This window comes from Anomaloglossus baeobatrachus, chromosome 1 (genome assembly GCF_048569485.1).
Source record: "Anomaloglossus baeobatrachus isolate aAnoBae1 chromosome 1, aAnoBae1.hap1, whole genome shotgun sequence".
Classification (NCBI taxonomy): Eukaryota; Metazoa; Chordata; class Amphibia; order Anura; family Aromobatidae; genus Anomaloglossus; species Anomaloglossus baeobatrachus.
Genome location: NC_134353.1, coordinates 170,218,329 through 170,245,601, shown reverse-complemented (window position 1 = coordinate 170,245,601; position 27,273 = coordinate 170,218,329).

The window sequence follows — 27,273 nt, the reverse complement described above, 5'->3', positions numbered from 1 at the left end:
AGTCAGAAGTTACAATCACAAGATGGTGCAGTGGGACCAGAGTGGCGTCAGTAATAGGTTAAGACGCCGAAAGATGAGTATATGATAGGGGGCAGGGGTCTTACATTTAACCCCATAACGACGGCCTAACATCTCAAAACTTCACTGTACTTATTCTGTTTCAACGCTTTGAGATGCTCTGCCAAAAAAAAGACTGTAGCACCCCCAGCAACAGAAAATCTAATAATAATTATAAAAAAGAGTCTGGGGTGCCCTCCAAATTGGATCCCCAACCAAGATAAAGCTGCCAGCTGTGGTTTGCAGGCTGAAGCCATCTGCTTTACTATAGCTGATTATCAAAAATGGGGGGACACCACGTCGTTTTTTTTTAATTATTTATTTTTTTGGCTAAATACAGGGCTAGGCACCCTTTATTGCCACATGAAAGTCCCTAAAGGGTGCCAGCTTAGAATATGTAATGGGGTGAGACATCATATATGTGTTTGACCTCTGTCGGTCTGTCTATCTATCCATCAATCAATCCATCAATCCTTCCTAGCTTTTTAGGCTGTGTGCCCACGATTAGGGATTCAAGCATTTTGGACGCTGTGTTTTTGCTGCATCTATAATGCTTCATTGTACAGTAGAAGCACAGTGGAAGGATTTTTAGAAATCTCCTGCCCACTGTGCTTATTTTCTCCACAGCATAAACTGACATCATGCTGCAGCATGTCAATTTATGATGTGGGGATGAGTGTTCTCTGTGAAGAGAACAGAGCTAAAGTCAGCAGCAGCACGAACCTGGATCGTGGTCACGGGCAGCTGTCCAAACAGAGGTTTTTGGCCACATATGGGGTATTCCTCCACTCATAAGAAATTAAATAACAAACTATGGGGTCCACTTTTGGTGTTTCCTCTTGAAAAAGTGAGAACTTTGGTGCTAAAGCAACATTTTTGTGAAAAAAATAAAAATGTTCAATATGATGACCTAAGTTTATCAAATTCTGTGAAGTAACTGTGGTTTCAAAATGCTCACTATACCACTGAATAAAATCCTTGAGAAGTCTAGTTTCCAGAATGAGGTCTCTTGTGAGGGAGCTTCACTGTTTAGGCACCGCAGGGGCTCTCCAAATGCGACATGGCGTTTGCTAATGATTCCAGCCAATTTTGCAGTCAAATGGTGCTCCTTCCCTTCCGAGACCTGCCAGGCACCTAAATAGTTGATTTCCAGAACATATGAGGTATCGGTGAACTCAGGGGAAATTGCACAATACATTTTATGGTGCATTTTTTCCTAATACCCTTGTGGAAAAAAAGCTACTTGGTTGAAATAACAATTTTGTGGTAAAAAGATTTTTCTTTTATTTTCACTGCTCATAAAATTCTGTGAAGGGGTTCAAAGTTCTCACCAAACATCTAGATAAATTCCTTGAGGGATCTAGTTTTCAAGTCAGTTGTGGGGGGGGGGTTCTGCTGTCTAGGTACATTAGGGGCCCTAAAAATTCAACATGATACCCACAATCTTTTTTAGCCAAATTTGCTTTCCAGAATTCAAATATTGTTCCTTTCGTTCCAAGCCCTCCCATTTGTCCAAACAGACGTTTCTGACTACATGTGGAGTATCACCGCGCTCATAAGAAAGTGGTAACAAATTGTGGGGTCCACTTTTTGGCATTACCTGTTGAAAAAATGAGAAATTTGGTGCTAAAGCAACATTTTTGTGAAAAAAATGAAAATTTTCAATATGACGGTATAATGTTGTTAAATTCTGTGAAGTACCCTAGGGGCCCTGCAAATGCGACATGGTGCTTGCAATTTATTTCAGCTTTTCCAAAATTCAAAAGGTGCACCTTCCATTCCAAGCCCTCCTGTTTGTCTAAACAGAGGTTTTTGGCCAAATGTGGGGTATCACCCTGCTCATAAGAAAGTGGGTAACAAACTGTGGGGCCCACTTTTTGGCGTTACCTGTTGAAAAAGTGAGAAATTTGGTGGTAAAGCAACATTTTTGTGAAAAAAATGAAAATTTTCAATATGACGGCATCATGTTGTTAAATTCTGTGAGGTATATGTGGGTTCAAAATTCTCACTATACCCCTAGATGAAATCCTTGAGAGGTCTAGTTTCCAGAATGAAGTCACTTGTGGGGGTTTCTGGTGTTTAGGTACCTTAGGGGCCCAGCAAATGGAATATGGTACCCGCAATCTATTTCAGCCAAATTTGATTTCCAAAATTCAAATATTGCTCCTTCTGTTCCGAGCCCTCCCATTTGTCCAAACAGAGGTTTCTGACCACATGTGGGGTATCAGCGTGCTCAGGAGAAACTGGGGAACAAATTTTGGTTTCCATTTTGTTGTGTTACTTCTTCTGAAAGTGAATACATTGGCGCTAGAGCAACATTTAAAGGTAAAATATATGTTATTTTTTCAGTCCAGATTGCTTTAGTTTCTGTGAAGCACCTGAAGTATTAATAAACGTCTTGGGTGTGATTTTGAGTACCTTGAGGGGTGCAGTTTTTATAATGGTGTCACGTTTGGGTATTTTGCCGTGTGTGGGGCGCGGGCGCGCGTCTGCTCGTGCGCGCGCTCCCGTTCCACGTCCGGCATCACGCCGCCTGTGGTCCGCCTGTGCGCATGCGCGGGGGCGTTCCTGACCTGAGTGCCTCCTGCGCCTGCGCGCCAGTGCGTTCCACGGACGGCGCTGCGGGTCATTCACAGGATATCCTGTGCACATGATCTAGCTTTAAATGGCGGCCGCCACACACCCGCCGGTACCTCCGGTCACCACGCAGCTTTCTTCCCCACGGAACCACCACTGCAATTGCGTACTCAGGTAATGGACAGGGGGTCTATCCCTCCTCTTTCTCTTGGAATGATCACTGAGATATGGCTATTGATTTTGTTAATCCTACAGATCCTCACAGGGGGGCTGTAGATACGGGGCTTACAGGAACACTGACAGTGTATTTCCACTGAACCACCACTGCATCTGGCATACCCAGGTAACTAATGGGGACTTATGAATACTCCTTGTAGAAAACTAATGAGATTTTGATAATTCCATAAAAACTTATAGATTCTCAAAGAGAGGCGATAGACACTGGGCCTACTTTCCCTAAAGAGTCTCTAACAGTATACTAAGGACTAAATTTATAGGACTACAAGCTGTATTTATTGGGACACACATAGTGGTGAGTGATGAAAATCCCATCCTTTATACATGTTTCATCTTATACATGTTTCATCTTTTCCATGTCTCTTAGTTTGTCTCTTATTCTTCATATTTGAAGGAATTTGGCCCTATAGTACAGCAGCAACATGAGCATGAGCCCCTTTGAGAGGTTAAATGACGATAATTAAGGTAACACTACATTACTCTTTGTGCTCAACATGGTGATTGTATCTATAGTGAGCCTTGGATCCCCCCCCCCCCCCTTCAACGTTCCTAAACCCCCCCTCCTTCACCTGATGGAGGTTTCAATCTAACTCTTATCGTTCTTCCTGTATCCCAAGCCATTTAGCGGATCATATACCACAGTTTGCAAGTGAACATTGGGTCTCCAAGAGACACATCATATAGATAATAGCAAAGGTAAATTTCACAATCAATTTTTTGTAATTTACATAGTCTTTATGTTTCCTTACGGTCCCCTACATACACCTACATATGAGGTACATGTAATGTTCTCAAGATGAGTCTGTTTTCTACTTCAGGTTGATCACTAAAGTACCATTGGTCAGCATATGTGAACCTAATTTCACCAGTCTAACCTCATATACGTTTCTTGTGGTATGTATTTCTTCAGTATAATTCCTCTATACATATGTACTATGTATACTAGGGTCTCTAAATTGAACAATCCTTATTTGATAATTCGTATAGATGTACACCATGGTTTTTTGTTTATTGTACAAATTGTTCAAACGTCATAAACATTGGCCATAAAAATTTTGTATTGTATGTACCAAGTGTAAAATCGATTGTATTTGTCTATGAGATTTGATATTGTATTTTTCTCTTTGTTTTTTTCAGTATATTTGTTTGATAAAGGCCAAAATTGTATGGCCGAAACGTCACAAATAACAGCACAGACCTTTGCATGAATAAAAATTGGCATCAATAAGCATCATTATTCTCGTTTCTTCAATTCTTTGAGTGCCCGAGCTGACTTTGTGCACTACTGATTTTTTTTCTTGGTGGCACCTAACTCATATTTGTGAGCCAGATTCTATTCTATATATGGGTATTTTCTGTCACCTAGACCTCTCAAAGTCACTTCAAATGTGATGTGGTCCCTAAAAAAAGATTTTGAAAATTTTGCTGAAAAAATGGGAAATTGCTGATGAACTTTGAAACCTTATAACTAACTAACCCCAAAAAATGTTGTTTAAAAAATTACACTGATGTAAAGTAGACATGAGGGAAATGTAATTTATTAACTATTTTGTGTCACAGAACTCTCTGGTTTAATGATATAAAAATTCAAAAGTTTAAAATTGCTAAATTTTCAAAATTTTCGCCAAAATTAATTTTTTTTTCATAAATAAATGCAAAAAATATTGTCCAAAATTTAGTACTAACATGAAGTCCAATATGTAATGAAAAAACAATCTCAGAATCACCGGGATCCGTTGAAGCGCTCCAGATTTATAACCTCATAAAATTGACACTGGTCAGAATTGCAAAATTTGGTCTGGTCATTAGGGTGAAAATTAGCTCCATCACTAAGGGGTTAAAGCAACACTCCAATGGTGTAATAAAAACAAAACAAAACACTGCAGTGGTGTTTTAAGGCTATCATCATTTTGCCAAACCATTTTCATTAGATTTTGCTTTTTAATGTTTCTGTTGAACTAAAATGTAAAAGCAATATTTGTTTTTTAACAGTAAATTTAAATTAAAAATTATTTTTGGAAGTTCCAAGTTTCATAATTTCATAGTTTTAGGTTGAATGGAAACATAGAGTATATCCATTTAGATCAACCAAAAGCCTAAAATGTTGATCCAGAGGAAGGTAAAAATCCTATGAGGCAAATGTTAATATTCCCTTAACACTAGAAGTCCCAGAAATTTCGAGCTCCCCCCTGAAGTCCCGAAAGAGGATCAAATGACCCTTAGACTATCTTTTTTATTTAGAACCAAAACAAAATGTTAATTTGAAATTTTTTATTTTGCAGATGAGGAGACTCCTTCTCTACCAAAAAAGAGAGCTTGGTTGGCGAGTGAGCCGACAGAGACCGCAAACCCTTGAGGTCATTCGACCCGTCTCTGGGTTCCAAAGGTAGAAATGTTAAATGACCCCTCTCTGGGACTTCTAGTGTTAATAGGGGAAAAGTTTCTTCCCGACTCTATAAACGACAATCAGGCTATTTCCCCTGATAATCTAGTACTTAGAACCTGTCATATTATATCTTTTGTAATATTATATTTTTCAAGACCGCCTATTGTGTATGCAGCCTCTATTCTGTATACAGTTTCTATTGTGTATGCAGCCCCAATTATTTATGCAGCCCCTGTTGTGTATGCAGCCTTTATTGTGTATACAGCCAGCAGCAGCATTTTTTGTGTATAGAGCCAGCAGCAGCCTCTATTGTGTATACAGCCCACAGCAGCTTCTTTTGTGCATACAGCCCTCAGCAGCCTCTATTGTCTATGCAGCACACAGCAGCCTCTATTGTGTATACAGTCCCTATTGTGTATGCAGCCAGCAGCAGCATTTTTGTGTATACAGCTTGCAGAAGCCTCTATTGTGTTTACAGCCCGAAGCAGCTTCCTATATGTATACAGCCAGCCCATAGCAGCCACTATTGTGTATACAGCCAGCAGCAGTCTGTATTGTGTATATAGCCAGCAGTGGTCTCTATGATATATATATATATATATATATATATATATATATACATCTATATATATATATATATATATATATATATATATATATATATATATGAAAGAGGTAAGAGTCCCGGTGCACCACCTACTCTGCGTGTTACTACACGTTCAGCTACTTGAGCCCTGCTGAGCCATGGAGGGGATCATGGTGCAGACTTGCGGTGAAGACCAAGATAAATCCAAAGGAGAAAGAAAGTCGCACTCCAGATGATCACCATATCACTCCGTCTTTATTGCAGGGGAAACATGAGGGTACAAGCGGTGGGTGCCGCACTGGACCCGTGGAAGCTAAGTTCTAGCGAAACGGCACGCCGTCGTCCGGCGTTGTATGGCTTGTCTCACCCTCCCCACCGCTTGTACCCTCATGTTTCCCCTGCAATAAAGACGGAGTGATATGGTGATCATCTGGAGTGCGACTTTCTTTCTCCTTTGGATATATATATATATATATATATATATACATATTTACATATGCAGCCTGTGTACTCACATATGCAGTTGTTTTTCCAAGAGTAGCGGTGGGATTGTGGAATGATTTAATTTTCTGACGAACCTGTGGTGTCAATATTCTCACTGTACCCCCAGATAATTCATTGATGGGTGCAGTTTGTAAATTGGTTTCACTTGTGGAGGGTTTCTGCTGTTCTGGAACATCAGGGACTCTGTCAATGTGACATGCCACCTGCAAACCATTTCAACTAAGTCTAAACTCAAATATGGCGCTTCTCTTTTTCACTTTGTACTTTGCATCAAAAGTAATTTTTTACCACATTTGGGGTAATGGCATACTCAGGAGAAATTGCACACCAAATTGTATGGTCTATTTTGCCCTGTTACCCTTGTGAAAAGGAAAACTTTGGGGTTTAAGCAACATTTTTTGTGGATAAAAATGTGTTTTTTCATTTTTGTGACTCAAAGTTATAAAGTTCTGTGAAACACCTGGGGTTTGAAGGTGCTACCGAAACATCCAGGCAAATTCCTTGAGAGATCTAGTTTCCAAAATGGGGTCACTTGTGGGGGAGTTCCACTGTTTAGGCACATCAGGGGCTCTCCAAACACGACATGGTGTCTGCTAACGATTCCAGCCAATTTTGCATTCAAAAGTTCAAATGGCTCTCCTTTGTTTTTGAGCCCTGCTGTGTGCCCAAATAGTAGATTTTCACCACATGTGAGGTATCACCATACTCAGAAAAAATTGAACAACACATTGTATGGTGCATTTTCTCTTATTACCCTTGTGAAAATAAAGGATTTGAGCTTAAAGCAACATTTCTGTGGTAAAAATGTATTTTTTCATTTTTGCTGCTTAACGATGCCAAATTCTGTGAAGTATCTGGAGTCGAGATGAGCGAACCGGTCCCGGTTCGGCTCGAGGTCGGTTCGCCGAACGGAGGTCCCGTTCGAGTTCGGTTCGTCGAACGTTCGACGAACCGAACTCGAACCGCATAGGAAACAATGGCAGGCATTCACAAACACATAAAAACACCTAGAAAACACCCTCAAAGGTGTCCAAAAGGTGACAAACAACTCACAACACAACACAAACACATGGGAAAGTGACAAGGACATATACTCATGCGAAAACAAAAGAGCAGGACAAGGAAAAAGTGGAGGACACACAGATATAGGCATGGTACGCCCTTCTAAAATCATGTAAAACACCGCAAGGTGACTCCAAGCGGAGTATCCCTTTTTTCCAAAAATTGGGCCCCACACACACCCACCCATTCAGTGGCAGCACTTGTGCCCTAGTTATACACTTCACAGCTAGATTTGCATCAAGCACATTCAAAAATACGCTATTCTTAACCGTCCCCAGGATGACTCCGGGGTAGGTAGCAAAGTCTTTCCTGATCACAGCTCTGTTCATCTTGACTTCTTTTAAAAACAATGTAAGCAAGGGTTACTCCAAGCGGAGTCTCCCTTTTTTTCCAAAAATTGGGCCCCACACACACCCACCCCTTCAGTGGCAGCAGTTGTGCCCTGGTTGTACACTTCACAGCTAGATTTGCATCAAGCACATTCAAAAATACGCCATAATTAACCGTCCCCAGGATGACACCGGGGTAGGTAGCAAAGTCTTTGCTGAACCATGACTTGTTCATCTTGGCTCCTTTTAAAAAACACAGCAATCAAGGGTTACTCCAAGCGGAGTCTCCCTTTTTTTCCAAAAATTGGGCCCCACACAGACCCACCTATTCAGTGGCAGCACTTGTGCCCTAGTTATACACTTCACAGCTAGATTTGCATCAAGCACATTCAAAAATATGCTATTCTTAACCGTCCCCAGGATGACTCCGGGGTAGGTAGCAAAGTCTTTCCTGATCACAGCTCTGTTCATCTTGGCTTCTTTTAAAAACAATGTAAGCAAGGGTTACTCCAAGCGGAGTCTCCCTTTTTTCCAAAAATTGGGCCCCACACACACCCACCCCTTCAGTGGCAGCAGTTGTTCCCTAGTTGTACACTTCACAGCTAGATTTGCATCAAGCACATTCAAAAATACGCCATAATTAACTGTCCCCAGGATGACACCGGGGTAGGTAGCAAAGTCTTTGCTGAACCATGACTTGTTCATCTTGGCTCCTTTTAAAAAACACAGCAAGCAAGGGTTACTCCAAGCGGAGTCTCCCTTTTTTCCAAAAATTGGGCCCCACACACACCCACCCCTTCAGTGGCAGCAGTTGTGCCCTAGTTGTACACTTCACAGCTAGATTTGCATCAAGCACATTCAAAAATGCGCCATAATTAACCCTCCCCAGGATGACACCGGGGTAGGTAGCAAAGTCTTTCCTGATCACAGCTCTGTTCATCTTGGCTTCTTTTAAAAACAATGTAAGCAAGGGTTACTCCAAGCGGAGTCTCCCTTTTTTTCCAAAAATTTTGCCCCACACACACCCACCCCTTCAGTGGCAGCAGTTGTTCCCTAGTTGTACACTTCACAGCTAGATTTGCATCAAGCACATTCAAAAATACGCCATAATTAACTGTCCCCAGGATGACACCGGGGTAGGTAGCAAAGTCTTTGCTGAACCATGACTTGTTCATCTTGGCTCCTTTTAAAAAACACAGCAAGCAAGGGTTACTCCAAGCGGAGTCTCCCTTTTTTTTCCCAAAAATTGGGCCACACAGACACCTTATCAGTGGCAGCACTTGTGCCCTAGTTGCAAACAGGATGTTTTGATTTCCATCAAGCACATTCAAAACTACGCTATTCTTAACCGTCCCCAGGATGACACCGGGGTAGGTAGCAAAGTATTTCCTGACACCAGCTCTGTTCATCTTGGATCATTTTTAAAAAACACAGCAATAAAGGGTTACTCCAAGCGGAGTCTCCCTTTTTTTTCCAAAAATTGGGCCCCACACACACCCACCCATTCAGTGGCAGCACTTGTGCCCTAGTTATACACTTCACAGCTAGATTTGCATCAAGCACATTCAAAAATATGCTATTCTTAACCGTCCCCAGGATGACTCCGGGGTAGGTAGCAAAGTCTTTCCTGATCACAGCTCTGTTCATCTTGGCTTCTTTTAAAAACAATGTAAGCAAGGGTTACTCCAAGCGGAGTCTCCCTTTTTTCCAAAAATTGGGCCCCACACACATCCACCCCTTCAGTGGCAGCAGTTGTGCCCCAGTTGTACACTTCACAGCTAGATTTGCATCAAGCACATTCAAAAATACGCCATAATTAACCGTCCCCAGGATGACACCGGGGTAGGTAGCAAAGTCTTTCCTGATCCCAGCTCTGTTCATCTTGGATCATTTATAAAAAACACAGCAAGCAAGGGTTACTCAAAGCGGAGTCTCCCTTTTTTTCCAAAAATTGGGCCCCACACACACCCACCCCTTCAGTGGCAGCTGTTGTGCCCCAGTTGTACACTTCACAGCTAGATTTGCATCAAGCACATTCAAAAATACGCCATAATTAACCGTCCCCAGGATGACACCAGGGTAGGTAGCAAAGTCTTTGCTGAACCATGACTTGTTCATCTTGGCTTCTTTTAAAAACAATGTAAGCAAGGGTTACTCCAAGCGGAGCCTCCCTTTTTTTCCAAAAATTGTGCCCCACACAGACAGCTTATCAGTGGCAGCACTTGTGCCCTAGTTGCAAACAGGATGTTTTGATTTGCATCAAGCACATTCCAAATCCACAAGCATTTACTCTCCCCAGGATGACACAGGGGTAGTAAATTCCTTCTGGATCCATGACTTGTTCATTTTGATGAACCTCAGTCTGTCCACATTGTCACTGGACAGACGCGTGCGCTTATCTGTCAGCACACACCCAGCAGCACTGAAGACACGTTCAGAGACAACGCTGGCAGCTGGACACGACAAAATCTCCAAGGCGTAACTGGAGAGCTCTGGCCATTTTTCTAGATTTGAAGCCCAAAAGGAGCAAGGCTCCATTTGCAAAGTCATGGCATCGATGTTCATTTGGAGATACTCCTGTATCATCCTCTCCAGCCGTTGACTATGTGTCAGACTTGTTGTCTCTGGTGGCCTTGCAAAGGAGGGTCTAAAAAAATTATGAAAAGATTCCATAAAATTGCTGTTACCAGCACCAGATACAGTCCTACTGGTACGGGTAGACTGTTGAAGATGACGAGACCGTCCCATGTTTGTCAAGTTACAACTGGGAGAATCACTCCCTGCACCTGCACGGTTGTTTGGTGGAAAAGCCGAGCTAAGATCGAGTAACAGCTTCTGCTGATACTCCTGCATACGTGCGTCCCTTTCTATGGCTGGAATTATGTCACAAAATTTGGACTTGTACCGGGGATCTAATAGTGTGGCAATCCAGTAGTCATCATCACTTCTAATTTTGACAATACGAGGGTCATGTTGGAGGTAGTGCAACAAGAAGGCACTCATGTGTCTTGCGCAGCCATGCGGACCAAGTCCACGCTGTGTTTGTGGCATAGAGGTGCTAACCGTTCTTTCTTCCTCTGACATCTCCCCCCAACCTCTTTCAACAGAAATTTGACCAAGGTCTCCCTCATCCGCTGAGTCTTCCATGTCCATGGACAGTTCGTCCTCCATTTCTTCATGTTCTCCTGAACCTTCCTCAACATTTAGCCTGCTACCATGCGCCCTTGTTGATCCCTGTCCCCCATGGTCCCATGCCTGCCGCGTTGGTGATGATGAACGTCTGGACCTTGGTGATGTTGTTGTGTCTTGCGCATATGAATCCTCCTGTAGTTCCTCCCCTTCCTGTTGTCCCACCCCCTGACTCCGAATAGTGTTTAGCGTGTGCTCCAGCATGTAAATGACTGGAATTGTCATGCTGATAATGGCATTGTCAGCGCTAAACATATTCGTCGCCATGTCGAAACTGTGCAGAAGGGTGCATAGGTCCTTGATCTGAGACCACTCCATCAGGGTGATCTGCCCCACCTCTGCATCTCGTTGGCCCAGGCTATACGTCATGACGTATTGCACCAGGGCTCGGCGGTGCTGCCACAGTCGCTGTAACATGTGGAGAGTTGAATTCCAGCGTGTCGCCACATCGCATTTCAGGCGATGAACCGGCAGGCCGAAAGACTTCTGGAGCGATGCAAGTCGCTCAGCTGCGGCGCTTGAACGGCGGAAGTGAGCAGACAGTTTTCGTGCCCTGTTCAGAAGGCCATCTAGGCCGGGATAGTGTGTTAAAAATTGCTGGACGACAAGGTTCAACACGTGAGCCATACAAGGTACGTGTGTCACCTTGCCCAGGCGAAGGGCCGCACCCAGGTTTGCAGCATTGTCGCACACGGCCTTACCAGGCTGCAGGTTGAGTGGAGACAACCATTTATTAAACTCGGACCGCAGAGCTGACCACAACTCCTCAGCTGTGTGACTCTTATTCCCAAGACATGTCAAGCTAAAGACCGCCTGATGCTGTTGCGCTCTGCTGCCAGCATAGTAATGAGGTGTGCATGATTCCTTCTGCGCAGTGAGAATGCTGGTGGCCTGACCAGGCAGGCTTGGGGCGGAGGTGGAGGACCCAGATGAGGTGGAGGAGGCAGAAGCAGTGGCGAAACTTGGACAGACAGAGGATTGACACACAAGCCGGGGGGACGGCAAGACTTGTGCAGCAGACCCTTCACCATCTATCACCATAGTTACCCAGTGCCCAGTCAGCGACATGTAACGTCCCTGTCCATGCTTACTGGTCCAAGTATCGGTGGTGAAATGCACCCGTTCACACACAGAGTTTCTCAAGGAAGCGGTAATGTTGTGTGCGACATGCTGGTGTAGCGCGGGCACACCTTTCTTAGAGAAGTAGTGGCGACTAGGCATCTGGTACTGGGGCACAGCGACAGACATAAGGTCTCTAAAATCCTGTGTGTCCACTAGGCGGAAAGGCAGAATTTCGGTAGTCAAAAGCTTACAGAGGGATAGAATCAACCTCTTAGCTTTGTCATGGGTCGCAGGAAGTGGCCTTTTATTTGACGACATCTGAGGGACAGAGATCTGGCTGCTGTGTGTAGACGGTGTTGAGTAGGGTGTCCCTGGAAAAATGCAGGTTTGTGAGGAAAGTGCAGGCGGAGACATGATGTTGCCTTCATCCAACGTTGGTGCTATCGATGTCTGAGAGAGCTGTACACACTCACTTGTTTCCCCTTCCAAACCAACTGACGACCTAACAAGCAAACTGCCTGTTGCGGTTACAGTGGTGGAAGTTGTGCGTGGAAAAACAGGTGTGACAGCTGTCCCCACAGTCCTAGAAGATGAAGAGCGCGAGGATGCACTGGAAGGGGCAGGCGGTGGATGGTTCGCTCCCATAGGCCGCATTGCAGCACGGTGAGCTTCCCACCGGGACATATGATATTTATTCATGTGACGATTCATGGAAGAAGTTGTCAAACTGCTGAGGTTTTGACCTCTACTAATAGAACCATGACAAATTTTACAGATCACATAATTTGGGCGATCTTTTGCTATGTCAAAAAAAGACCAGGCTAGGCAACGCTTAGAGGGCATGCAACCTGTTGATCCACCCCGATTAGTGCTCAGAGGCAGAGTGGTGGCTGAGGATGCAGTTATAGACGTGCTACCAGTACTCCGACTCTGTCCAGGAAGGCGCAAGGTAACTTCGTCATCAGTTGCATCCTCCTCCACCACCTCTGTTGACCTCCTCGAATGCCTGACTGTGGGTTGACAGTAGGTGGGATCTAGAACTTCATCATCAATTGTTGTGTTTGCACTCCCCTCACCCTCAGACCGAGCCTCTTCTTGCCCTGACCAAATATTTAAGTTGTCATCCCAATCGGGTATCTGCGTCTCATCTTCATCAGTATGTTCCTCATTGTCTATAACCACAGGTGTTACAGTTTGTGACAAATGGTCAACATTATGCTCAGAAACTTGGTCCTCACGGCCTGAATCAGAGTCACAAAGGTTCTGGGCATCACTGCAGACCATTTCCTGTTCTGTACTCACTGTAGCTTGGGAGCAGACCTCTGATTCCCAGGCTATAGTGTGACTGAACAGCTCTGCAGACTCAGCCATCTCAGTTCCACCATACTGTGCAGGGCTGATGGAGACTTCAGAGCTGGGAGAAAGTAAGTTTGATTGGGATGACAACTCAGAGGACTGGTGTTTTTTGGATGCGGTACTTGAAGTGGCTGAGAGGGCACTTGTTGGACCACTTGAGATCCATTCAAGCATTTTCCTTTTTTGGCCATCATCTACCTTTGTTCCTGTTGTTCGTGTCCGTAAAAAAGGGAGCACATCTGATTGTCCACGGTAAGTAGTAGACATCTTACTTTTGCTGGTAGATGGTCTATCTTCAGCAGATGATAATGGAGCTTTGCCACCTTCCCCACGGACAAACCCTTTTTTTCCTTTTCCACCACGCCTCTTCCCCTTTCCACCAGCATCTGTCATTTTGCCACTCATGTTGATTGCGACAAGATTGTGCACTGAAAATGTGGTAGTAAAAATTGAGAGGTGGTGTAGATTGCAGCGGTGGTCTAGCTTTATTAACAGCAGAATAATAAAGAATAAATATCCCTGACAATGCAACTACGGCCCTTAACTGGCAGCGTAAATTGCTAGTATAATGGATTAGTAACTATGAGTTGGAGTGTGCAATGCAGGCAGACGTGCTGCAAATATCTTTGCACTAGTGGGACTATACAAAAGTCCAATAGCCACGTTTAGGATGCCACTAGGTACACTCAGTGTTTGCTAGTATAATTGCTTAGTTATAATGAGTTGGAGTGTGCAATGCAGGCAGACGTGCTGCAAATATCTTTGCACTAGTGGGACTATACAAAAGTCCAATAGCCACGTTTAGGATGCCACTAGGTACACTCAGTGTTTGCTAGTATAATGGCTTAGTTATAATGAGTTGGAGTGTGCAATGCAGGCAGACGTGCTGCAAATATCTGTGCACTACTGGGACTATACAGAAGTCCAACAGCCACGTTTAGGATGCCACTAGGTACACTCAGTGTTTGCTAGTATAATGGCTTAGTTATAATGAGTTGGAGTGTGCAATGCAGGCAGATGTGCTGCAAATATCTGTGCACTAGTGGGACTATACAAAAGTCCAATAGCCACGTTTAGGATGCCACTAGGTACACTCAGTGTTTGCTAGTATAATGGCTTAGTTATAATGAGTTGGAGTGTGCAATACAGGCAGACGTGCTGCAAATATCTTTGCACTAGTGGGACTATACAAAAGTCCAATAGCCACGTTTAGGATGCCACTAGGTACACTCAGTGTTTGCTAGTATAATGGCTTAGTTATAATGAGTTGGAGTGTGCAGAGGACAGGAGGGTACAGTGCCAGGATTGTGGGGCTCTGGGTAGAGGAATGGAAGCCTGCCTTTCTATTCCCTCCTAATGGGGAAATGCAGCAAGGAAATCCCTGACCTTAGCTACACAGACGCTGTCTCTGTTTTCAGGACCTGTCACCTATGGCTCTGAACCTGCCAGTACGAGCCCTTAAAAGGACTGATAGAAAGTGCTCTCCCTAAGCTGTCCAGCGCTGTATATGGAGCGCATACAGCTGTATCGGCGATAGGACTCAGGACGGAGCTGCGCCAGTGATGTGTGACACCAAGGACGCAGAAGGCAGATAATGGCGTGCTGGAGGAAAATGTCCGGTTTTATAATGCAGGGACATGTGACATGGACATCCTATCACACATGCCGTTGCTTCTCTGGCTAAAAGTCCACTTAGCTGTGTGTGTGTCTGGGATTGGCTGCCATAATGGCCCTCCCCACTACACGCGCGCGCTTAGGGAAGGAAGACAAGGAAAAAAAAAAAAATGGCGATCGCCATTATACAAACAGCAGTGATCTGAAGGCGCTGTTCCCGCACACTATACACTGAAATGTCATAATAGTGTGAGTCACAGAGTGACTTACACTATTACAGCGGAAAGCCAGCTAGGAATTAGCTGTTTTTTTGCTGCTAGAACCGTTCTCGAACGTTTCTAGAACTATCGAGCTTTTGCAAAAAGCTCGAATTCTAGTTCGATCTAGAACAGGCCCCAAAATCACTTGAGCCTAGAACTGGAGAACCTCGAACCGCGAACCGCGCTCAACTCTAATCTGGAGGCTCAAGGTGCTCACCAAATATCTAGATAAATTCCTTGAGAGGTATAATTTTCAAGATAGGGTCACTTGAGGAGGAGCTCCACTGTTTAGGAATATCAGGGATTTTTCAAACATGGCGCCCGCTAACGATTGCAGCTAATCTCATGAAAAAATTCAAATGCGCTCCTTTCCTTTATAGCCCTGCTGTACGCCGAAATAGTAGATTCACACACATGTGAGGTATCATCAAACTCAGGAGAAACTGCACAACAAATTCTATAGTGCATTTTCTCTTATTATTCTTGTGAGAATAATAGATTTCAGCTTGAATCAACATTTCTGTGGTGAAAATGTATTTTTTTAATTTTCACTGATAAACGTTGCAAAATTCTGTGAAGCAACTGGGGGTTTAAATTACTCAACACGCATCTAGGCAAATTTCTTAGGGTTCTAGTTTCCAAAATGGGGTCCCCTGTGGGAGAGCTCCACTGTTTTGGCACATCAGGGGATCTCCAAACGTGTTATGTTGTTCGCTAACGATTCCAGGTAATTTTGCATTCAAAAGTTCAAATGGTGTTCCTTCCCTTCCGAAGCCTACTGTGCACCCATCTAGTAGATTTTCCCCACATGTGGAGTATCAGTGTATTTAGAAGAAATTGCATAACACATTATATTGTGCTTTTTCTCCTGTTACTCTTTTGAAAATGCAAAATGTGGGGCTAAAGTAACATTTTTGTGCGGAAAATTATAATTTTCATTTTTTCCGTCAACATTGCTTTAGTTCCTGTGAAGCACCTAAAGGGGTAATAAACTTCTTGGATGTGGCTTTGAGCAGTTTGAGGGGTGCAGTTTTTAGAATAGGGTCACTTTTGGCTATTTTGTGTCACTAAGTTTCCCAAAGTTACTTCAAATGTGATTTGTAGAATTAATGATAAACTTTGAACCCTTTTAACTTCCTGACAAAAAATGATGTTTCAAAAATTATACTGATGTAAAGTAGACATGTGGTAAATGCTATTGATTAACTACTAGAAGGTGGCCCGGTTCTAACGTATCAGGTACTCTAGAATGTGTATGTAGGTTAGCAGATTGAATAATAAGTAGTGATGAGCGAGTATGCTTGTTACTACTCGGTACTCGCACGAGTATCACTGTACTCGGGCTACTCGGCGGGTACCGAGTAATTTTGCAATACTCGTGCTTTACTCGTGGTCTTCATCCCTGCATGTTGGCGCTCTTTTGAGAGCCAGCCCTCATGCAGGGATTGGCTGGCAGACCACTGCAATGCCACAGCCCTGTTAGTTGTGGAATTGCAGTGATTGGCTGGCCTGCACAGCGTGACCGAGCCTTTATACCGGCCGTCGCGCTGTGCTCTGTACACAGCCATCTCATATTCCCTGCTTTCCACGCCCACAGGCGCCTATGATTGGTTGCAGTGAGACACGCCCCCACGCTGAGTGACAGGTGTCACACTGCACCCAATCACAGCAGCCGGTGGGCGGGTCTATACTGTGCAGTAAAATAAATAAATAAATAATTAAAAAAAACGGCGTGCGGTTCCCCCAATTTTAATACCAGCCAGATAAAGCCATACAGCTGAAGGCTGGTATTCTCAGGATGGGGAGCTCCACGTTATGGGGAGCCCCCCACCCTAACAATATCAGTCAGCAGCTGCCCAGAATTGCCGCATACATTATATGCGACAGTTCTGGGGCTGTACCCGGCTCTTCCCGATTTACCCTAGTGCGTTGGCAAATCGGGGTAATAAGGAGTTAATGGCAGCCCATAGCTGCCACTAAATCCTAGATTAATCATGTCAGGCGTCTCCCCGAGATTCCTTCCATGATTAATCTGTAAATTACAGTTAAAAAACACACACCCGAAAAATCCTTTATTAGAAATAAAAAACACTAACAAAGTCCCTCATTACCAATTTATTAACCCCGACAAACCCTCCATGTCCGGCGTACTCCACGGACTCCGGCGTCGCGTCCAGCTCTGCTGCATGGAAGTGACAGGAGCTGCAGAAGACACCGCCGCTCCGGTCACCTCCACGCAGCTAATGAAGACAGCCGTGCGATCAGCTGAGCTGTCACTGAGGTTACCCGCTGTCACTGGATCCAGTGACGGCGGGTAACCTCAGTGACAGCTCAGCTGATCGCGCTACTCACCTCATTTGCTGCGTGGAAGTGACCGGAGCGGCGGTGTCTTCTGCAGCTCCGGTCACCTCTATGCAGCAGCGCAGGATGCGACGCTGGAGCATCCTGGATTCCGGCGGACATGGAGGGCTTTTTGGGGCTGATTAAAGTGGTGAACCAGGGTATATGTGTGTGTTTTTTATTTCTAATAAAGGATTTTTCGGGTGTGTGTGTTTATTTACTGTAATTTACAGATTAATCATGGAGGGTGTCTCATAGACGCCTGACATGATTAATCTAGGATTTAGTGGCAGCTATGGGCTGCCATTAACTCCTTATTACCCCGATTTGCCAAAGCACCAGGGCAAATCGGGAAGAGCCGGGTACAGCCCCAGAACTGTCGCATATAATGTATGCGGCAATTCTGGGCAGCTGCTGACTGATATTGTTAGGCTGGGGGGCTCCCCATAACGTGGAGCTCCCCATCCTGAGAATACCAGCCTTCAGCCGTATGGCTTTATCTGGCTGGCATTAAAATGGGGGGGACCGCACGCCGTTTTTTTTAAATTATTTATTAATTTATTTTACTGCACAGTATAGACACGCCCACCGGCTGCTGTGATTGGGTGCAGTGTGACACCTGTCACTCAGCGTGGGGGCGTGTCTCACTGCAACCAATCATAGGCACCGGTGGGCGGGGAAAGCAGGGAATAGGAGATTGTTTAATGAGCGGCCGGCTTTTTCAAAATAGTAAAAGCCGCCGGTCACCTCCACGCAGCTAATGAAGGGAATAGCGCGATCAGCTGCTGTCAGTCAGGTAACTCCCGGCCACCGCTGGATCCAGCGGTGGCCGCGATTAACCTCAGTGACAGCAGCTGATCGCTATACTCACCTCAGTTGGTGCATGGAGCTGACTGGAGCGGCGGTGAGTAGCGCGATCAGCTGAGCTGTCACTGAGGTTACCCGCGGCCACCGCTGCATCCACCGCTGGATCCAGGTAACCTCAGTGACAGCTCAGCTGATCGCTATACTCATCTCATTAGCTGCGTGGAGGTGACCGGAGCGGCGGTGTATTCTGCAGCTCCTGTCACTTCCATGCAGCAGAGCTGGACGCGACGCTGGAGGACTGTGGAGTACGCCGGACATGGAGGGTTTGTCGGGGTTAATAAATTGGTAATGAGGGACTTTGTTAGTGTTTTTTATTTCTAATAAAGGATTTTTCGGGTGTGTGTGTTTTTTAACTGTAATTTACAGATTAATCATGGAAGGAATCTCGGGGAGACACCTGACATGATTAATCTAGGATTTAGTGGCAGCTATGGGCTGCCATTAACTCCTTATTACCCCGATTTGCCAACGCACCAGGGTAAATCGGGAAGAGCCGGGTACAGCCCCAGAACTGTCGCATCTAATGTATGCGGCAATTCTGGGCGGCTGCTGACTGATATTGTTAGGGTGGGGGGCTCCCCATAACGTGGAGCTCCCCATCCTGAGAATACCAGCCTTCAGCTGTATGGCTTTATCTGGCTGGTATTAAAATTGGGGGAACCGCACGCCGTTTTTTTTAATTATTTAATTATTTATTTCACTGCACAGTATACACACACCGGCTGCTGTGATTGGTTGCAGTGAGACAGCTGTCACTCAGTGTGGGAGCGTGTCTCACTGCAACCAATCATAGGCGCCGAAAAGCAAGAAAGCAGGGAATAGGAGATTGTTTAATGAGCGGCCGGCTTTTTCAAAAGAGGAAAAGCCACCGGAGTTTGAACAGCCGTGCAGCGCCGCGCCGGAGATCGGGGAACGGTAAGTAAGAGAGAGGGGGGGGAACTGACCGACAGACTGTGAGAGGGGGACAGACAAGACAGAGAGAGACAGACCGACGGGAGATAGAATGAAAAAAAAAATGACCGACATCGTTAGTAAAAAGCACAAAACGTGCGTTTTGGACATCGGAGTGCCACACAAGGTTTTCACGTAAAATCTTTCATGTATTAATCTCAAAAAGTAACATACACCAGCTCTATCTCACTATTGGGTATGTGCCCTTAACATTTCCGCCATGAAAATTCATTTTGGTGTCATTTTGGAAGGTTTTCTGGTGAGTCCGTAAAAATGGCGTAAAACTTGGACAAAATTGTTCACAGCTGTGACTTTTGAGTGATAAATGCTTCAAGGGGTCTTCCCCATGCTGATGCCATGTCATTTGAGCACTCTTCTGAGACTTTTGTGACATTTTTAGGGTTTCTACATGCTGCCGGGGGGTCATTTCACAAAAATACTCGGGTCTCCCATAGGATAACATTGGGCTCGGTGCTCGGGCCGAGTACACGAGTATCTTGGGAGGCTCGGCCCGAGCTTCGAGCACCCGAGCTTTTTAGTACTCGCTCATCACTAATAATAAGGTAATGAATGGACTGGATGGGTTAGGCTTAATTTAGTATTCTTATAATTGTTTATTGGTTTTAAAATGACAAACAACAGAAGAAATAGTTTTAATAGATGAGTCTAATGTTTAAGGATGTCCATGGCTTGTAATGAAAGAAGGCCATGGACAGTGTAATGTTATATAAAAATATGCTGATGGTGTGATGTGGCCCAATGCTGGTATGTGCCCCCATCGTGGTGCAGCCACCATCCTGACATGTGCCCCCATCCTGCGGGGTAAGGGTGCTTTCACACTTGCGTTCAGCGCAATCCGCCGCTATGGAGAATAGCGCAGTCTGTTAACGCACTACGCTATTCTCCTTAGACTTGTATTGACGACATACTGTAATGCAAGTGTCTGCATTGCATCCGCTGGATGACGCTGAGTCGTTATTTCGATACAGCGTCGGACGGAGGGAACGCTACATGTAGCGTTTTTTGGGTTGTTAAAATAATGCACATTGACAGATTCCGTTGGAATCTGCCAAGGTGTCTAATGATTGTCTATGGTGGCGGATTCCACCACTATGTGCTAAGCGGCGGAATCCGCTGACAAATTCCGCCACGTTCTACTGAGCATGCTCAGCATGTCCAGCACCAGCAGAATGATCTAAATCGTTTAAAATCACTCCTAGTCTCTCTCCACCCTCTCCCCCCCTCTCTCATACTTTCCGATTATGGGCACGGCGCTGCACGGCTGTCACAAAGCTCTGGCGGCTTTTCCTCTTTTGAAAATGCCGGCCGCTCATTATTCAATCTCGTACTCCCTGCTTTCCCCACCCACCGGCACCTATGATTGGTTGCACTCAGACCCGCCCCCACGCTGAGTCACAGCTGTCTCACTGCAACCAATCACAGCCGCCGGTGGGCGGGTCTATATCACGCAGTAAAATAAATAAATAAATCATTTTAAAAAAATGACGTGTGGTCCCCCTAAATTTTGTTACCAGCCAAGATATAGCCACATGGCTGAAGGCTGGTATTCTCAGGAAGGGGAGCCCCACATTATGGGGAGCCCCCCAGCCTAACAATATCAGCAAGCAGCCGCCCGGAATTGCCGCATCCATTAGATGCGACAGTCCTGGGACTCTACCCGGCTCATCCCGAATTGCTCTTGTGCGGTGGCAATCGAGGTAATACGGAGTTAATGGCAGCAGCCCATAGCTGCCACGAAGTCCTAGGTTAATCATGACAGGCATCTCCCGAGATACTTTCCATGATTAACCTGTAAGTTAAAGAAAGTAAGCACATACACCCAAAAAAATCCTTTATTTGGAATAAAAGACAAAAACACCACTCTTTCGCATCTTTATTAAACCCCCAAATACCCCTCCAGGTCCGGCGTAATCCACAGAGGTCCCATGACGCTTTCATCTCTGCTACATGAAGCTGACAGGAACGGCAGTAGAACACGACCGCTCTCTATCAGCTCCACGCAGCAACTGAAGTGAGCTGCGCGATCAGCTGTGCCCTCATTCAGGTGACCCACAAACACAGCTTTCGGGTGGAGGACTGCACCTATGGCAGCGGGTCACCTGAGTGACGGAACAGCTGATCGTGCGGCTCACTGCGGTCACTCAGGGGATTCGCGGTATCCTCTCTCTCTCTCCTCCCGACCGCAAATCTCCTTTTTCTGGTGAAACATTAAAAAAAAAGCGCAAAACAAAAAACAACCGCAAAACGTTCTTTTACAGGAATCCGTTACTTTATTAGCACACTATTTGCAACGCATCCGTCACATGCGTCACACAACGCACTATGATGGATGCCGCACAATGCAAGTGTGAAAGCAGAATATTGTGTGCGGGGGGCGGAGTGCAGAGTGCGGGGTGGGTGGAGCCGAGCGGGGCCATGGCGCTGAGGATGTCAGTGGCGGGGACTGAATGGCTGGGGACAAGTGACTATCCAGGTGTGTGTGTGTTCAGTGTATACATGCGGAGTGTGGGGGGGCGGAGCAGAGCGGGGAAGTGTCGGGCGTCGTCCTGTCGACCAATAGTTCGGGCTGTTCAGTTAGGCTCCCTGCACACGTAGCCAGGGTAAATATCGAGTAACTAAGCAAAGCGCTTTGCTTGGTTACCCGATATTTACCTTGGTTACCAGCGTACACCACTTAGCGCTTGCTCCTTGCACACGTAGCCAGAGTAAATATCGGGTAACTAAGCAAAGCACTTTGCTTAGTAACCCGATGTGTACCCTAGTTACGTGTGCAGGGAGCCTTAGCTGACCCATTGGTCGCAGGCTCTTTAGCGCTCGCACTGTGGCGACAGTTGTCACTGTAATGACGTCATTTTGGAGCAAGACAGACAGACAGAATAAGGCAATTATATATAAAGATTTTGTGTGACATAACTTTCGGATGTAATGACATAAAAATTAAAAGTTTGAAAATTGCGAAACGTTCATCATTTTTTCAAAATTTCCAATATTTTCACAAAAAATGTCTTAAATTTACCACAATTATGAAGTGCAATATGTCATGAAAAACCAATCTCAGAACCATCGAGATCCATTGAAGCATTCCAGAGTTATAACCTGTCAAAAAAACTGGTCACAATTAAAAAAAATGGCCAGGAAGGTGAAAACAAGTTTTAGGGGTAAAGGGGTAAAATAAAACAAGTATACATGTTTGGTATTTACTTAATCATACTGACCTAGAGAATCATACTGCCAGGTCAGTTTATGGTAAAAAAAATCCAAAAAATAATTGCAGAATTCCTTTTTTTTTTGCTATTTCCCCACTCTTACCATTACATCATATGAAAAAATGGTTAGTATCACTCAAAGGTATAACTCATCCCGCAAAAAAAAAATCCCTCACACGGCTACATCAATGTAAAAATAAGGAGGTTTTGGCTTTTGGAATAAGTGGAGGAAAACCGAAAGTGCAAAACCTAAAAATTGCACAGTCTTTAAAGGGTTAATAAGGTTGGAAAAAAGTATGGCTTACCCATTTTACACTGCAAGAAGCACATTTTTTAACACTCAAGCCTTAGATTTGTGATTTTGTTTTAGTAGCAAAAATTAAGATGTTGTTACTGCAAAATATCTCAATTTAATCAGTTCACTGTCACATAATAACTATAGAGGTACAGCACGTCCCTATATTTACCTTGAATTTTTGGATTAGCATTCACAGACTGAGACTTGAACTCCCATTTTCAATGTTGTAAGGCAATGAAGTAGCACATTATAAACAGATTAGGCCTATGCTCTGGTGGAGTGTGTAGGTGCTCAGACCTCTTGACCCTATACTGTACAAGCCTAAACTGTCGCTGCTTAGCCAGCTCCACCTTTTTTTCTGTCTATGATAATTTTCTTGATGGGCTGTATGTAATGTGATAGCTGCCAGGCATTAAGGAGAAATCTGTGTGACACCAGACATCATTAGCCCACTCTAAGTCTTCAGCAATGTGGGCATATTTTTTCTTGGCGAATGTTTGCAAATTCAATGGTTGAATGTTCAAATTTGTCTGGATCTTTGAATTTTGGGAAATTCAACTGTAAAGGGTGCTTTTTACGCTGCGACATCGCTAACGATATATCGTCGGGGTCACAGTGTTTGTGACACACATCCGGCATCGTTAGCGACATCGCAGTATGTAACACCTCTGAGCGACCTAAAACGATCGCAAAAGAGGTAAAAATCGTTGGTATTGGAGAGGTTGCTCCAACACCAAAAACCGTTGACAGGTGAGTAGCGAGGTTGTTTGTCGTTCCTGCGGCAGCACACATCACTATGTGTGACACCGCAGGAACGAGGAAACTTACCGTACCTGTGTCCCGCCGGCAATGAGGAAGGAAGGAGGTGGGCGGGATGTTATGGCCGCTCATCTCCGCCCTTCCGATTCTATTGGGCGGCCACTTAGTGACGTCACTATGATGCTGAATGAACCGCCCCCTTAGAAAGGAGGAGGATCGCCGGTCACAGCGACGTTGCTAGGCAGGTAAGTAGTGTGACGGGTGTTAGCGATGTTGTGCGACACGGGCAGCAATTTGCCCGTGGCGCACAACCGACGGGGGCGGGTACGCTCGCTAGCGATATCGGTACCGATATTGCAGCGTGTAAAGTACCCTTAAGTCGTTGGTTTTAAGGCCAATCTGCTCATCTCTAATTCGTTTATCTTTAAAATTTTATTTTCCGCCCACCCCTTGAGGTTCAGTAGGCAATCAATAATGCAGAAGAATGGTTGTTGTTGTTTTATTACTAGTTTCAGCAAAATATTTAAATACAAAAAGAGCAAACTGAGTCCAAAATAATGTAACTACATTTAGCATTGCATAATACAAATGTTCTATGATGTTTAATAGTGTGACCTTTCAGTATAGATGACAGGAATCTGAATTTCACTTTACAGGATGGTATAATCTTATTATTTTCAATTACCTGTAAAATGTAACAAAAGATGCAATCTTTTCAACTTTGAACAATGGATTCTAAAGCATTTTTCTCTCACTCTGCTGGATTTTGGGCTTGCTGTGTCTAGCCGGGAGTGGGGACTAGTAAAGGAATTAAAAGGTAATGGCGGTAAAAGCAGAGAACAGCTTCTACTTTTATGTACAATAGACATTATGTCAAATAAAAAGTCAGCAAGTTCTTAATTTTACTTTTTGTTTTACAGCTGCTTGACAAAAATCATTTTGTAGATGTGAAGTAAGAATTGGATGGCAATGTAAGTATTAGGACTTCATAGCAAAAATAACACCAGAAATATGAGTTGTTTATAACATATTTTTTTAATACGGTCTGTTAAAATACACTAAAAATAAATAAATAATTATAATAAAATATAGCATTTATATACAGTGGGGAAAAAAAGTATTTAGTCAGCCACCAATTGTGCAAGTTCTCCCACTTATAAAGATGAGAGAGGTCTGTAATTGACATCATAGGTAACCACTGTCTGATTTGGCAAGATTTTTTTTGAAAATTATGGTGGAAAATAAGTATATGGTCAATAACAAAAGTTCATCTCAATATTATATAACCTTTGTTGACAATGACAGAGGTCAAACGTTTTCTGAAAGTCTTCATAAGGTTGGCAGTGGCACACACTGTTGGTGGTATGTTGTCTCATTCCTCCATGCAGAGCTGTGCAACATGGACTTTCAACTCCCTCCAAAGGTTTTCAATGGGGTTGATATCTGGAGACTGGCTAGGCCTCTCTAGGCCCTTCATATGCTTATTATGAAGCCACTCTTTAGTTGCCATGGCGGTGTGCTTGGGATCGTTATCATGCTGAAAGACCCAGACACGTTTCATCTTTAATGCCCTTGCTGATGGAAGGAGGTTTGCACTCAAAATCTCACGTTACATGACCCCATTCGTTCTTTCATGTACACTGATCAGTCGTCCTGGTCGCTTTGCAGAGAAACAGCCCTAAAGCATGATATTGCCATCCCCATGCTTCACAGTAGGTATGGTGTTCTTTGGATGCAACTCAGCATTCTGTTTCCTTCAAACATGACGAGTTGTGTTTCTACCAAACAGTTCTACTTTGGTTTCATCAGACCATATGACATATGACAGGTAATGAGTAGAGATGAGCGAACCGGTCCCGGTTCGGCTCGAGGCCGGTTTGCCGAACGGGGGTCCCGTTCGAGTTCGGTTCGTCGAACGTTCGACGAACCAAACTCGAACGTATAGGCTATAATGGGAGGCAATCACAAACACATAAAAATGCATTATAAATGTACACAAACAGTTAATAAACATTGCCATAACACTTACCGGTCCCCGCAATCCCTTCTGCACTCTGTCTCCTGCCGCTATTCCATCCGATGATCGCTTAATCCTCCCGGTGACCTGCACTGCCAGCAGAGATGCAGGACCTATCGTGACGTCAAAATAGCCATGTGACCAGTCACGTGGCTATTATCTCATTGGCTACAGACTGGTCACATGACTATGACGCGTCATGTAGGACCTGCGAGTGCATCTCTCCGGTACACGGTGCACATATGTGTATCGCCGTGTACCGGCGACATGCTCTAGCACACGGTCGACTCCCCGTTCCGTTAGGGACCGGCTGACACAGCCGGTCATTAACGGAGATCACCGTTGCCATAGCAACGCAGTTAGCGGTGACGTCACCGCTAACCGCGGCTCCGAGAGCACCGTTGCTATGGTAACGCGTCTGTCAGCGTTACCGCTGTTACCGCTGACAGCCAGCACTGATCACTCACGGAGTGAAGGCTGCACGCTGCTTCACGATTGTAGTGAGGATTGTAGTGAGGATGAGGTTCCCCAGCCCCAAGTGATGAGCTGGTGAACCTCATCCTCACTACAATCGTCACTACTACTACACTAGTGAGGATTGTAGTGAGGATGAGATGCCCCAGCCCATGATGAGCTGGTGAACCTCATCCTCACTACAATCGTCACTACTACTACACTAGTGAGGATTGTAGTGAGGATGAGATGCCCCAGCCCATGATGGGCTGGTGAACCTCATCCTCACTACATTCGTCACTACTACTACACTAGAAAGAAAGAAGACAGAAGAGCAGGATCGTGGAGGGCTGACAGGGGGTAATAAAGATGGAGTCTCTAATGTGTCTGTGCATTTATTTCTATTAAAGTATTTTTTCTCTGTGTGGTGTTTTTTTTAACCCTTTATTGGAGATTCTTAATGGCCGGGTCAAACGTGCCTGACATTAAGAATCTCTGGCTTAATACTGGCTAGTAAAACAAAGCCAGTATTAACTCATGATTACCCAACAAGCCACCCGGCTCCAGGGCTGTTGGAAGAGTTGGATACAGCGCCAGATGATGGCGCTTCTATGAGAGCGCCATTTTCTGGGACGGCTGTGGACTGAAATCCGCAGCAGAGGCGCCCAGAAACCTCGGGCTAACCTGTGCTGCGGATTCCAATCCCCAGCTGCCTAGTTGTACCCGGCTGGACACAAAAATGGGGCGAAGCCCACGTCATTTGTTTTTTAATTATTTCATGAAATAAGTGAAATAATTAAAAAAAAAACGGGCTTCCCTATATTTTTGGTTCCCAGCCGGGTACAAATAGGCAACTGGGGGTTGGAGGCAGCCCGTGGCTGCCTGCTGTACCTGGCTAGCATACAAAAATATGGCGAAGCCCACGTCATTTTTTTGGTGGGCAAAAAAATTCTGCATACAGTCCTGGATGGAGTATGCTGAGCCTTTTGGTTCTGCAGCTGCTGTCTGCTCTTCTCCATACAGACAGACAGCAGCTGCAGAACTACAAGGCTCAGCATACTCCATCTAGGACTGTATGCAGAAGTTTTTTGCCCCCTGAAAAAATTATGTGGCCTTCGCCATATTTTTGTATGCTAGCCAAG